We start from the raw sequence: 12,771 nt of genomic DNA, 5'->3' as shown, positions 1-12,771 counted from the left end.
ACAGTAGCTATATCCGCCTTCGTCCACTTTTCAGCCGCCATATCCACGTTCGTCCATATTCTGTACATCCACATTTCTCCACATTATGTCGCTTTATCCACATTCGTCCATATTCTTTACATCCACATTTGTCCACATATTATAAATAGAGGCACATTCGCCAACACACTGTAAGTACATCCACACTCGTCAAAATGTTTTCGCTACATCCATATAGTCGCCTCGTCTGTCTCCCACACAGTCGACACACACCATCGCTCTGTTTCACACCTATAATGTGTAAAGTTCAGCAAGCCCACAGTACGGCCACCCGAGGTGTTGTAACCACCCTATATTGCGGTTACTGGGGAACATTTACTTCATTATATATCTGATTAATACTAAGACATATGAGACATGTCACGCTATATAATGTATCCATCTGAGATCGGGTCGTGGTTGAGCTACGGGTGAAGCAGGAGGAACATTAGCGTCTGCAGTCAATAAGCGATCATTGCCTTGATAAGGGTCAGTGGTAGTTAGATGTGCGATACCTTGAAATGAAGTGTGATTAAGTTGAAGCATGGTTTTTGACACGAGAGTGTGCGGCTACTGCCGAAGGCGCTATGATTGTCGGTGTCACGTCACGACTGACAGGGAAGCCGCCCAGGGTGAGTGAAACCTTCGACACCTCCAGTTGTCAGTGACTTGTCCGTGGCCCAAGCAGGCCGGGTTGAAGTCAGTGAGGCCGGGTTGAAGTCAGTGAGGCCGGGTTGAAGTCAGTGGAGGGATGCATGTCCTGACGTCGTCGGCTGAAGTATCTTTACCTGCGACAGTGTCGAGAAGTGTGAACTTAAATAGTTGAAATAGTTCCTTGACATGATTGATGTTTATTGTGGTAGAAGTTGAACGCGGTGGATAGTGACTGTAATGGATGTTGAATGTGATACGTAGTGAATGTACTGGATGTTGAAGTGACACATAGTGACTGTAGCGGAAGGTGAATTTGGTACATGGTGAATGTACCTCTGGCCTCGTTCCCACCAGGAGGCAATAAACTCTCTACCTCTGGCCTCGTTCCCACCAGGAGGCAATAAACTCTCTACCTCTGGCTTCGTTCCTACCAGGAGGCAATTAACTCTCTACCTCTGACCTCGTTCGTTCCTACCAGGAGAGAATAAACTACCTGCCTCTGACCTACTTCCTACCAGGAGGCAAGAAACTACCTGCCTCTGACCTACTTCCTACCAGGAGGCAATACACTCTCTACCTCTGCCCTCATTCCTACCAGGAGGCAATAAACTCTCTACCTCTGGCCTTGTTCCTACCAGGAGGCAATAAACTCTCTACCTCTGGCCTCGTTCCTACCGGGAGGCAATAAACTCTACCTCTGACCTCGTTCCTACCAGGAGGCAATAAACTCTCTACCTCTGACCTCGTTCCTACCAGGAGGCAATACACTCTCAACCTCTGACCTCGTTCCTACCAGGAGGCAATACACTCTCTACCTCTGACCTCGTACCTACCAAGAGGCAATAAACTCTCTACCTCTGGCCTCGTTCCTACCAGGAGGCAATAAACTACCTGCCTCTAACCCCATTCCTGCTTGAAGGTCATATACTACCTGCCTCTAACCCCATGCCTGCTTGAAGGTAATATACTACCTGTCTCTTACCCCATTGAAGGTAATATACTACCTGCCTCTAACCCTGCTTGAAGGTAATATACTACCTGCCTCTAACCCCATTCATGCTTGAAGGTAATATACTATCTGCCTCTAACCCTGCTTAAAGGTAATATACTACCTGCCTCTAACCCTGCTTGAAGGTAATATATTACCTGCCTCTAATCCCATGCCTGCTTGAAGGTCATATACTACCTGCCACTAACCCCAGTCCTGCTTGAAGGTAATATACTACCTGCCTCTAACCCCATTCCTGCTTGAAGGTAATATACTACCTGCCTCTAACCCCCTTCCTGCTTGAACGTAATATACTACCTGCCTCTTACCCCTGCTTTGAAGGTAATATACTACCTGCCTCTAACCCCATTGAAGGTGATATACTACCTGCCTCTAACCCCATTCCTGCTTGAAGGTAATATACTACCTACCTCTAACCCCATTGAAGGTAATATACTACCTGCCTCTAACCCTGCTTGAAGGTCATATACTATCTGCCTCTAACCCCACTCCTGCTTGAAGGTAATATACTACCTGCCTCTAACCCCATGCCTGCTTGAAGGTGATATACTACCTGCCTCTAACCCAATTCCTGCTTGAAGGTAATATACTACCTGCCTCTAACCCCAATCCCGCTTGAAGGTAATATACTACCTGCCTCTAACCCCATACCTGCTTGAAGGTAATATACTACCTGCCTCTAACCCCATTCCTGCTTGAAGGTAATATACTACCTGCCTCTAACCCCAGTCCTGCTTGAAGGTAATATACTACCTGCCTCTAACCCCCTTCCTGCTTGAAGGTAATATACTACCTGCCTCTAACCCTGCTTGAAGGTATATATACTTGAAGGTAATATACCCTGCTTGAAGGTAAATATACTACCTGCCTCTTACCCTGCTTGAAGGTAATATACTACCTGCTTCTAACCCTGCTTGAAGGTAATATACTACCTGCCTCTAACCCCATTCCTGCTTGAAGGTAATATACTATCTGCCTCTAACCCTGCTTGAAGGTAATATACTACCTGCCTCTAACCCTGCTTGAAGGTAATATATTACCTGCCTCTAATCCCATGCCTGCTTGAAGGTCATATACTACCTGCCACTAACCCCAGTCCTGCTTGAAGGTAATATACTACCTGCCTCTAACCCCATTCCTGCTTGAAGGTAATATACTACCTGCCTTTAACCCCCTTCCTGCTTGAACGTAATATACTACCTGCCTCTAACCCTGCTTGAAGGTAATATACTACCTGCCTCTAACCCCATTGAAGGTGATATACTACCTGCCTCTAACCCCATTCCTGCTTGAAGGTAATATACTACCTACCTCTAACCCCATTGAAGGTAATATACTACCTGCCTCTAACCCTGCTTGAAGGTCATATACTATCTGCCTCTAACCCCACTCCTGCTTGAAGGTAATATACTACCTGCCTCTAACCCCTTCCTGCTTGAAGGTGATATACTACCTGCCTCTAACCCAATTCCTGCTTGAAGGTAATATACTACCTGCCTCTAACCCCAATCCCGCTTGAAGGTAATATACTACCTGCCTCTAACCCCATACCTGCTTGAAGGTAATATACTACCTGCCTCTAACCCCATTCCTGCTTGAAGGTAATATACTACCTGCCTCTAACCCCAGTCCTGCTTGAAGGTAATATACTACCTGCCTCTAACCCCATTCCTGCTTGAAGGTAATATACTACCTGCCTCTAACCCTGCTTGAAGGTAATATACTACCCTGCTTGAAGGTAATATACTACCTGCCTCTTACCCTGCTTGAAGGTAATATACTACCTGCCTCTAACCCTGCTTGAAGGTAATATACTACCTGCCTCTAACCCCATTCCTGCTTGAAGGTAATATACTACCTGCCTCTAACCCCATTCCTGCTTGAAGGTAATATACTACCTGCCTCTAACCCCACTCCTGCTTGAAGGTAATATACTACCTGCCTCTAACCCCCTTCCTGCTTGAAGGTAATATACTACCTGCCTCTAACCCCAGTCCTGCTTGAAGGTAATATACTACCTGCTTCTAACCCCATTCCTGCTTGAAGGTAATATACTACCTGCCTCTAACCCTGCTTGAAGATAATATACCACCTGCCTCTTACCCTGCTTCTTGAAGGTAATATACTACCTGCCTCTTACCCCTGCTTGAAGGTAATATACTACCTGCCTCTAACCCTGCTTGAAGGTAATATACTACCTGCCTCTTACCCCATTCCTGCTTGAAGGTAGTATACTACCTGCCTCTAACCCCATTCCTGCTTGAAGGTAATATACTACCTGTCTCTAACCCTGCTTCAAGGTAATAAATAATACCTGCCTCTAACACTATGCCTGCTTGAAGGTAATATACTACCTGCCTCTAACCCCATTGAAGGTAATATACTACCTGCCTCTAACCCTGCTTGAAGGTAATATACTACCTGCCTCTAACACTATGCCTGCTTGAAGGTAATATACTACCTGCCTCTAACCCCATTGAAGGTAATATACTACCTGTCTCTAACCCTGCTTCAAGGTGTATGCTACTACCTGCCTCTTTAACACTATGCCTGCTTGAAGGTAATATACTACCTGCCTCTAACCCCATTGAAGGTAATATACTACCTGCCTCTAACCCTGCTTCAAGGTAATATACTACCTGCCTCTAACACTATGCCTGCTTGAAGGTAATATACTACCTGCCTCTAACCCCATTGAAGGTAATATACTACCTGCCTCTAACCCTGCTTGAAGGTAATATACTACCTGCCTCTAACCCTGCTTGAAGGTAATATACTACCTGCCTCTAACCCTGCTTGAAGGTAATATACTTTCTCCCTGTGTTTGGTTCATAGTGGGAGCTATCAGTGTCACACTCTCATCAATAAATACAAACAATTATTGAAAATTTACTTGTATTTTTATTTGGCGCAATTCAACATTGTTTCACGTACTATAACAATCCTATTTCAACATTAGTACTACACTTGACAGTTCACTGGTGATTGCGGGACACAGATATAAAGCCTTCTCTGTGTACGTAGGAAAGTAGTATTTCTAAATGCGGCAAGTATCAATTCTATAGACGGCAAGTAGCAACGTCACATGCGGCAAGTATCAAATGTACAAGTGGCAAGTGGCAAATGAGAACGTTCAGTGTTGCATAACATTAAGAAGACACCGTACACCAATGGATGAAGAGCCTTTATAAGGAATTCACAGTTCAATTACTGCATTAAATGCCAGGTCCACATCTACAACCCTTTTCAGCATTAATCGAACACACACACACGCACGCACGCACGCACACACACACACACACACACACACACACACACACACACACACACACACACACACACACACACACTCTCTCTCTCTCTCAACATAGCATTCAAAGTGATTTATGAAAGTGAGGACAAACAAAAACAAAGATCTTCTCCAGCATGTACATTGTATCAAACACTCCTGGTAAACTGACGTCCACACCTACTTGTTCAAACTCCCAGTCAACTGTATACACCTCCCCGGCAGACTCAAGATATATACACTGTATACATCCAGCTGTAGTACGGAGATATATACACTGTATACATTCAGCTGATGTACGGAGATATATACACTGTATACATTCAGCTGATGTACGGAGATATATACACTGTATACATTCAGCTGATGTAAGGATATATATACTGTATACATCCAGCTGATGTACGGAGATATATACACTGTATACATTCAGCTGATGTACGGAGATATATACACTGTATTCATTCAGCTGATGTACGGAGATATATACACTGTATACATCCAGCTGATGTACGGAGATATATACACTGTATACATCCAGCTGATGTACGAAAATATATAAACTGTATACATCCAACTGATGTACGGAGATATATACACTGTATACATCCAGCTGATGTACGGAGATATATACACTGTATACATCCAACTGATGTACGGAGATATATACACTGTATACATCCAACTGATGTACGGAGACATATACACTGTATACATCCAACTGATGCACGGAGATATATACACTGTATACACCCAACTGATGTACGGAGATATATACATTGTATACATCCAACTGATGTACGGAGATATATACACTGTATACATCCAACTGATGTACGGACTTATATACACTGTATACATCCAACTGATGTACGGAGATATATACACTGTATACATTCAACTGATGTACGAAAATATGTACACTGTATACATTCAGCTGATGTACGAAAATATATACACTGTATACATCCAGCTGATGTACGGAGATATATACACTGTATACATTCAGCTGATGTACGAAAATATATACACTGTATACATCCAGCTGATGTACGAAAATATATACACTGTATACATTCAGATGATGTACGGAGATACATACACTGTATACATTCAGCTGATGTACGGAGACATATACACTGTATACATTCAGCTGATGTACGGAGATATATACACTGTATACATCCAACTGATGTACGGAGATATATACACTGTATACATCCAACTGATATATACACTGTATACATCCAACTGATGTACGGAGATATATACACTGTATACATCCAAACTGATGTACCGAGATATATACACTGTATACATCCAACTGATGTACGGAGAAATATACACTGTACACTGTATACATTCATCTGATGTACGAAATATATACACTGTATACATCCAGCTGATGTACGGAGATATATACACTGTATACATTCAGCTGATGTACGAAAATATATACACTGTATACATCCAGCTGATGTACGAAAATATATACACTGTATACATTCAGATGATGTACGGAGATACATACACTGTATACATTCAGCTGATGTACGGAGATATATACACTGTATACATTCAGCTGATGTACGGAGATATATACACTGTATACATCCAACTGATGTACGGAGATATATACACTGTATACATCCAACTGATATATACACTGTATACATCCAACTGATGTACGGAGATATATACACTGTATACATCCAAACTGATGTACCGAGATATATACACTGTATACATTCAGCTGATGTACGGAGATAAATACACTGTATACATTCAGCTGATTTACGGAGATATATACACTGTTTACATCCAACTGATGTACGGAGATATATACACTGTTTACATTCAGTTGATGTACGGAGATTTAGGACTACCAGATCATTCCCTATCACATCAGGCTAGCTGTCAAGCCATGAGTTTTGCGAGATGCATTTTGTTGTGATGGAGGTGTGTGTGTGCGGGCGAGTATATGAGAATGTGAGTATGTGAGTCTGTGTGCTTCCCTCAGTGTGTATGAGTGTCTGTGTGTTGGGGGTAGATGGGATATTTGGGAGTGGACAATCGGACGTTTGTCTGGTTGTTGTGGGCACTGGTCTACATGAAGCCTGCAACCAGAGGTCAGCTTGTGAGAGATGAACGTGGCGGACACAAGTGTAAAGACACCCGGTATACAGACGCCCGGTATACAGACGCTCGGTATACAGACGCCCGGTATACGGACGCCCGGTGTACAGACGCCCGGTATACAGACGCCCGGTATACACACCCGGTGTACAGACACACGGTGTACAGAAACCCGGTGTACAGAAACCCGGTGTACAGACACCCGGAGTACAGACACCCGGTATACAGCCCGGTATACAGACGCCCGGTATACAGACACCCGGTGTACAGACACCCGGTATACAGACACCCGGTATACAGACGCCCGGTGTACAGACGCCCGGTGTACAGACACTAGGTGTACAGACACTCGGTATACAGACACCCGGTATACAGACGCTCGGTGTACAGACACACGGTATACAGACACCCGGTATACAGACACCCGGTGTACAGACACCCGGTATACAGACGCCCGGTGTACAGACGCTCGGTATACAGACGCTCGGTGTACAGACGCTCGGTGTACAGACACCCGGTATACAGACGCCAGACGTACAGACGCCCGGTATACAGACACTCGGTATACAGACACCCGGTGTACAGACACCCGGTATACAGACGCTCGGTATACAGACGCTCGGTGTACAGACGCTCGGTGTACAGACACCCGGTATACAGACGCTCGGTGTACAGACACTCGGTATACAGACACCCGGTATACAGACGCTCGGTATACAGACGCTCGGTGTACAGACGCCCGGTGTACAGACGCTCGGTATACAGACACTCGGTATACAGACGCTCGGTATACAGACGCTCGGTGTACAGACGACGCTCGGTATACAGACACTCGGTATACAGACGCTCGGTATACAGACGCTCGGTGTACAGACGCTCGGTGTACAGACACTCGGTATACAGACACCCGGTATACAGACGCTCGGTATACAGACGCTCGGTGTACAGACACTCGGTGTACAGACACCCGGTGTACAGACGCTCGGTGTACAGACGCTCGGTGTACAGACACTCGGTATACAGACACTCGGTATACAGACACCCGGTATACGGTGCTACAGACGCTCGGTGTATAGCCGGGCTGGCCGTCAGCAGGGCAGAGTCTTCCTTCCACACAGGCGGGTGTAAGGGATCGAACCCCGAATGCTTCACAGATCATCGTCTGGTTTGGTTGAATACATCAGGATTGCCCCGGGCCACATGTCATCAAAGGATATGGGTCTAACTGCATATAACTTTTGTGAGGTAACCAATATGTCAACTTCACCTTTGTGACTAAACCTTTTAAAGCGAATATATGATTTGAATTATTAATGAAATGAGTGCATAGACATTTGTGAATTTCTGTTGGAAAAACATGAAACATGCCTGTTTTGGGAGTGAACCCTGAAGTTGAACACACGTGTGCTGGACACTGTCAATGTACATTAGCATTTGACATGTTGTGTTGTGGCCGGTCATTCTCCCTGGACATGGCAGAACACTGACCTTGCTGCAGGGGAAATACGGCACACACTACTTCAGGCTATAGCATGCGATATCCCTTTGCATAGGAAACGAGAAACTGAAACAGATATCTACCGAACATCTATCAGCATGATGTGCTGCCGTAATGTCATGATTGGTCAAGCACTCCAAATGTCCATCGACGACCTACAGCCCTGTGACGGCCTACAGACACGTGACACATCCCCAACCCAATACAGTGACGACCTACAGACACGTGACACATCCCCCAACCCAATACAGTGACGACCTACAGACACGTGACACATCCCCCAACCCAATACAGTGACGACCTACAGACACGTGACACATCCCCAACCCAATACAGTCACGACCCCCCACAGACGACGTGACACATCCCCAACCCAATAGAGTGACGACCTACAGACACGTGACACATCCCCCAACCCAATAGAGTGACGACCTACAGACACGTGACACATCCCCCAACCCAATAAAGTGACGACCTACAGACACGTGACACATCCCCCAACCCAATACAGTCACGACCTACAGACACGTGACACATCCCCCAACCCAATACAGTGATGACCTACAGACACGTGACACATCCCCCAACCAAATACAGTGACGACCTACAGACACGTGACACTTCCCCCAACCCAATACAGTGACGAGCTACAGACACGTGACACATTCCCAACCCAATGCAGTGATGACCTACAGACACGTGACACATCCCCAACCCAATACAGTGTCGGCCTGCAGACACGTGACACATCCCCAAGCCAACAACGACGACCTACAGACACGTGACACATCCCCGACCCAATGCAGTGTCGGCCTACAGGCACGTAGCACATCCCCGACACAACAATGACGACCTACAGACCAGTCACGAGCTTCTCCTACCCGATACAGTGGCGATACTTGCTATAGAAGAGCCTAAGAGACCTAACAACCTTTACATTTTCACAAAAAAGTATTACACATAAAAGTAACCGACAGAAAGTCCAGATTCACAAAATAATAAACGTACAAAAATATATCTATTTTTACTTCTTGCAAAAATCAATCCATTCAGCGTGTCAGGTGAGTGACATGTTTCTATTGGCAGAATGGGTTTGGATCGAAACGTCTCTTACGTAGACGGGGATCTAGAAGAAGGAAACCCATATGATAGACATGTGTCACGTGACATGATATTCCTTTTAACATCCTTAAACTATCCCTTGTCTGCCTATAGTTCCTCCGTCATCCTGATCAATATTTAAACAAAGGCGTCGGTCGGAATCAGGAGTGCCGCAGTCATTGAACGTCGATCACGTACACGGACTGTGGGGAAATATATCTTACAGATTTAAAGACAAATACGGGGCTTAAAATCTAGACCAGGTAACCAACTCGTGTTCACGTGTTCCTCAACAGCAACTACAACATCGTCGCCATGGTGTTTCCACAGCGGATTTCACCCAACTACTTGAATACTACAACCTGACGGCAGCATCTCTACACTCCGACATAGAAATGGTCAATATGGCCTTCCCTGACACATATCTAGCTACATAGCCTCCTAATTACGATCAATTTTACCACCAGAGAGCCTTGTTTTCACCTGCTGACTGCACTTCGTGGAGCGTGAAAGTTGTGTTTGTTTTATGACACCGTACTTAGCAAAACTCCAGTGGTGGGTTGTACATTAGGGAGCTAATGCAGTGACTAACTCAATGAACCTAACCACACCGCAACATTGGGTTGTACATTAGGGAGCTAATGCAGTGACTAACTCATTGAACCTAACCACACCGCAACATTGGGTTGTACATTAGCTAATGCACCGTTGGGTTGTACATTAGAACTAATGCAGTGACTAACTCAATGAACCTAACCACACCGCAACATTGGGAGGATGCTAGAGGAGCGGAGGTTGGGCGCGGGTCGTGTGTGTGTGTGTGTGTGTGTGTGTGTGTGTGTGTGTGTGGTTGATGTTGTTGTTGTTGTTGTGTGCGTGCGTGCGTGCGTGCGTGCGTGCGTGCGTGCGTACGTACGTACGTACGTACGGTGTCTGCCGGGCATTTCTAAATGCTGGTCTGTTCAGTGTATTCATTCGAATTAGAAAGTGTTACATTTGATGCGTCAGGAAACAAATGTTAACTTTACAACAGCATCAGAGATAGCTGGACCCATGAACACGTCCATCACCATGCAGCCTCTATGCATCTGGGCCCATGAACACGTCCATCACCATACAGCCTCTATGCATCTGGGCCCATGAACACGTCCATCAACATACAGCATCTATGCATCTGGGCCCATGAACACGTCCATCACTCATACAGCCTCTATGCATCTGGGCCCATGAACACGTCCATCAACATACAGCATCTATGCATCTGGGCCCATGAACACGTCCATCACCATACAGCATCTATGCATCTGGGCCCATGAACACGTCCATCACCATACAGCCTCTATGCATCTGGGCCCATGAACACGTCCATTACCATATACAGCCTCTATGAATCTGGGCCCATGAACACGTCCATTACCATACAGCCTCTATGAATCTGGGCCCATGAACACGTCCATTACCATACAGCCTCTATGCATCTCGGCCCTTGGACACGTCTAGCATCATACAGCCTCTATGCATCTCGGCCCATGAACACGTCCATTACCATACAGGATCTATGTAAATATATGGACTCTTGGACACGTCTAGCATCATACAGCCTCTATGTAAATATATGGACCCTTGAACACGTCCAGCATCAGGACCCTTGAACACGTCCATCATTACACAGCCTCTATGTAGCTGGACCCGTCCAGCATCACACGCTCAATACAGAGTATTTAAGATTTGTGACTGTTACTTCCCACCTGCATCATACAGCCCCTATGCAGCCGGACCCGTCCAGCATCACACGCTCAATGCAGAGTATTTAAGGGTTGTGACTGTAACTTCCAACCTACAACCGTGCCAGTCGCTTTGCGTTATGACCGCTTGGTGAAACGGGTGCCCTGGAATCGATTTGACTAAGAACCACAAATGGGATAAAAACTACACTGCTAACAAATCTCACAACTAACGCTGTCGATAAACAAACGTTTCCAAAAAGGCAATGAAGCTCTGTTAATAAATAGCATAATGACATAGTAAAATGTCAATAAAAAGGAGCTGAAGTTGATACAGTTGGAACGTAGCACAATGAGTGAGTGAGTGGGTAGAAATGTTGTGTCGGCATTAGTTAGAATAAGGGTAATACAACTTCCGCCTTCCAACTGAGGAGGCATGGACACGGTAAACAAGGAGTGATATGGCAATTGCATATAGCTGTGTCTAACGTCCCCAATCTCAGGGGTGATAGGTCAAACAATGTGCGTTTGTTGATGTTCCTAGTTGGACAAGGACACTGAGCTAAATGCATATAACACAACTGCATATCATTGTCCTTACACAGCTATAGACACATCTGTAATTGTCCTAACACAGCTATAGACACATCTGTCATTGTCCTTACACAGCTATAGACACATCTGTCATTGTCCTTACACAGCTATAGACGCATATGTCAGTGTCCTTACACAGCTATAGACACATCTGTCATTGTCCTTACACAGCTATAGACACATCTGTCATTGTCCTTACACAGCTATAGACACATCTGTCATTGTCCCAACACAGCTATAGACACATCTATCATTGTCCTAACACAGCTATAGACACATCTATCATTATCCTTACACAGCTATAGACACATCTGTCATTGTCCTAACACAGCTATAGACACATCTGTCATTGTCCTTACACAGCTATAGACACATCTGTCATTGTCCTAACACAGCTATAGACACATCTATCATTGTCCTAACACAGCTATAGACACATCTGTCATTGTCCTTACACAGCTATAGACACATCTGTCATTGTCCCAACACAGCTATAGACACATCTATCATTGTCCTAACACAGCTATAGACACATCTATCATTGTCCTTACACAGCTATAGACACATCTGTCATTGTCCTAACACAGCTATAGACACATCTGTCATTGTCCTTACACAGCTATAGACACATATGTCATTGTCCTAATACAGCTATAGACACATCTATCATTGTCCTAACACAGCTATAGACACATCTGTCATTGTCCTAACACAGCTATAGACACATCTGTCATTGTCCTAACACAGC

The sequence above is a fragment of the Haliotis rubra genome, unplaced genomic scaffold, assembly GCF_003918875.1.
Source record: "Haliotis rubra isolate DU_JTF1 unplaced genomic scaffold, ASM391887v1 Scf1625, whole genome shotgun sequence".
In the NCBI taxonomy this organism is placed as follows: Eukaryota; Metazoa; Mollusca; class Gastropoda; order Lepetellida; family Haliotidae; genus Haliotis; species Haliotis rubra.
The sequence above is the reverse complement of the archived record's forward strand: the minus strand, read 5'-3'. Positions refer to the sequence as shown.